Consider the following 2,812-nt stretch of genomic DNA (forward strand, 5'->3'; position numbering starts at 1 on the left):
ATTGTTTAGATGCCACATGAACAAGTATAAAGGATAAGATCAAGAATGAGAACAAAAATTAGAAAACGAGCTCTACTAAAACAAGAACGAAAAAGTGAGCTAAAGCTAGAAGAAATTAATAATCCGAAGAAAAAGAACTTGGTTATGTTAGCAAAAGATTAGAAAACTTTATTTTGAAAAGCTTGACAAAATTTTCATTTTCAAAGAAATTTAAGGTTATCAAGGACCTCACATTTCTCTCTTCTATTGATATCCTCCTCTCTTTTGTGGTCAATATAATGTTAGGGAGAGGTTGTGAATTTGATAACTATGACTCTTCGAACTTCACTTAGGTGAAGAATGCAATCGATGAGATTGGTGTTGCAGCAGAGTGTTTGAGATTTGTCTCTTTCTCTTTTTTCTTCGAGCTAGGAATCACTCTGATACCCGTTATGCGGTTGGTTTTTCGATTTTTTTGCCATTTTTTTTTCAAAACAGAAAATATACGTAGAAGCTGAGTTATTAATTTCCTTAGTTGGACTCATGATGTGATTAATAGAGATCTTTTATTCTCCATACCCTTTTGAGGATTTTTTTTTTGGATTTATGAAGTTATATTATTATAATATATATATAATATAATATCGTTCCATATTCATATAAATAAAAATGTAGGTGTTACGCTAGTATCTATAAAAATATACATGAATTAAGCACTAAAAAATATCAACTTCTTGTATTGATACATATTTCTTAGATTTAGCATTACTACCTATACCTATACTTAAAAATAAAAAAAAAAAAAAAAAAAAAACATTACTACTATATTTTGATTTGAATTCATCTAAAAAAATTGATTTAAATTCTCTTCCATTCACATGATTCAATTTCTCGTTATTTAGTTTACTAATTTGTTACCACACAGATTTTTTAGACCCAACCCATTGTAAATTTTTTCAACCAAATAACCTTTATTTTAAAAAACATGAACCCAACCCAACCAATGGGTTGGGTTGATTCAGATTTAATCAGGTCATTTATTTAAAATTTTATTCTAAAAAAGCAAAACGTAAATATGTAAGAATCTAATTTAATTATTTTCATATATTGAATTAAGATTAACAACTCAATTTCAATTTATATAGTGAAAATTTTCTTTCTAAAGTGCAAAGAAATTACTTTTAAAAGTTTTTGAAGAATAAATTATTCAAAATGTATTAGAATTAAATAAAATTAAAATCAATATATGTATAAATAATTGTGTTATAAGTAATAAAATATATATATTTTAAAGTTAATAATAAATTTTGGGTTAGTTTGAGTTATATTATGTGAACGTATGAACCAACTAAACTCATAAAATTTTCATTTATTTGAACTCAACCCAACCCAAATGAGTTGATAACCCAATCCAAACCGCACGAATTGGGTTGAGTTGATCGGTTTTTTTGGGTCATCGGGTTTTTTGAACACCCCTAACACAAATATATAATACAATATTAGTAATTAGAAAATAAGTATACATTTTAAATTTATAAGAACTTATTTGGTATATAAGTATACGTTGGCGAACTTTCAATTTTAATCATTTACCAATATTTTAATTTTTTTCAAAAGAACTTTGAATAAATACAACATTTCAATCAAAATATCATATATAGACTTCTATCCAAAATAATAATAATAAAAAAAAAAAAAAAAAAAAAGTATATATACACCGTATATGAATCATAAACTTTTCAATTTTAGTAAATAAATTTTATAACTTTTTTAAAATGATTACTTTACCTGGAAACATTCTAATTCCTCATCATTAGAATTGCTCCTCTAGTGCATCTCTTTTGACCAAATCTTTGATATAGTCCACATTATAATAATGTTTTTTCAAGCTGTTAAAATCTTCTTGAATTTTAATTCTCCTACTTTTAAAAAAGGTTAAATTTAGTCTTCATAGGATTAATTTTAAAATGAATTTATTAAAAGTATATAAAATAAAATTAGATAGGATAGAGATCTGGTATTGCCTTTATTTTTTTAAGGTTACTGTGACCGTTGCCTTACGGGGTGCTTTCAATCTATCCTTTAAATTGTCCTTTAGGATGTCTCTCGAAATGCAGATCCTATCATATATTCTTTTCCTTATTTGAAAAATTTTGGGTACTTTATTATTCCCCAAGGATTCTTTCTTTTTCAGTGTTGAGAATGCAAATTCTATTTTACTTATACTTTTATGTTGTGCAAATATATAGTTGTGGAATAAGGGTTTAGGGTTGCAATTTTTGAAGATTTGTTTTGAATCATTGTCTTGTGTTGGTGCCATAAATACAAGTGTATCAATCCATGTGATTGTGAAGCTTTTGTTATTATTGTTCTTACATATTAAATCTTGATACTGTATCTTGAGAAAGGATTTCGTACTTAATTAAGGAGGAACATAAAATTTTCCAAGTGAAATTTCCTTCATTTTAAGGTGGAAAGATAAATATTTTTATTAGAGGGAGGCTCACACTTAGGGGAGTTTAAGTGATTATTCACTAAGTTAGGCTATTCGTGTATCACTATAATTGTCATTTACTTATATAAGTACAAACTTATAATCATTTGACTTTATAGTAGTAAATTTATGTAACACGTCGCACATTTTTTTAGTAATAATGTAATTTCAGTCACTTTATTATTTGGATTGTCAGTAATTGTTATTAGTTGGGGGACATTTTTGGAATTTTGGACTTCAAGTATAAGTGCGGGAATTTAATTGTTGACGTGAAATTATTCATATTAGAAATTAATAGCAGGAATTAATTTCCTTTTAAAATGGAAAGGAAATAAATGT

This window comes from Benincasa hispida, chromosome 6 (genome assembly GCF_009727055.1).
Source record: "Benincasa hispida cultivar B227 chromosome 6, ASM972705v1, whole genome shotgun sequence".
Lineage (NCBI taxonomy): Eukaryota > Viridiplantae > Streptophyta > Magnoliopsida > Cucurbitales > Cucurbitaceae > Benincasa > Benincasa hispida.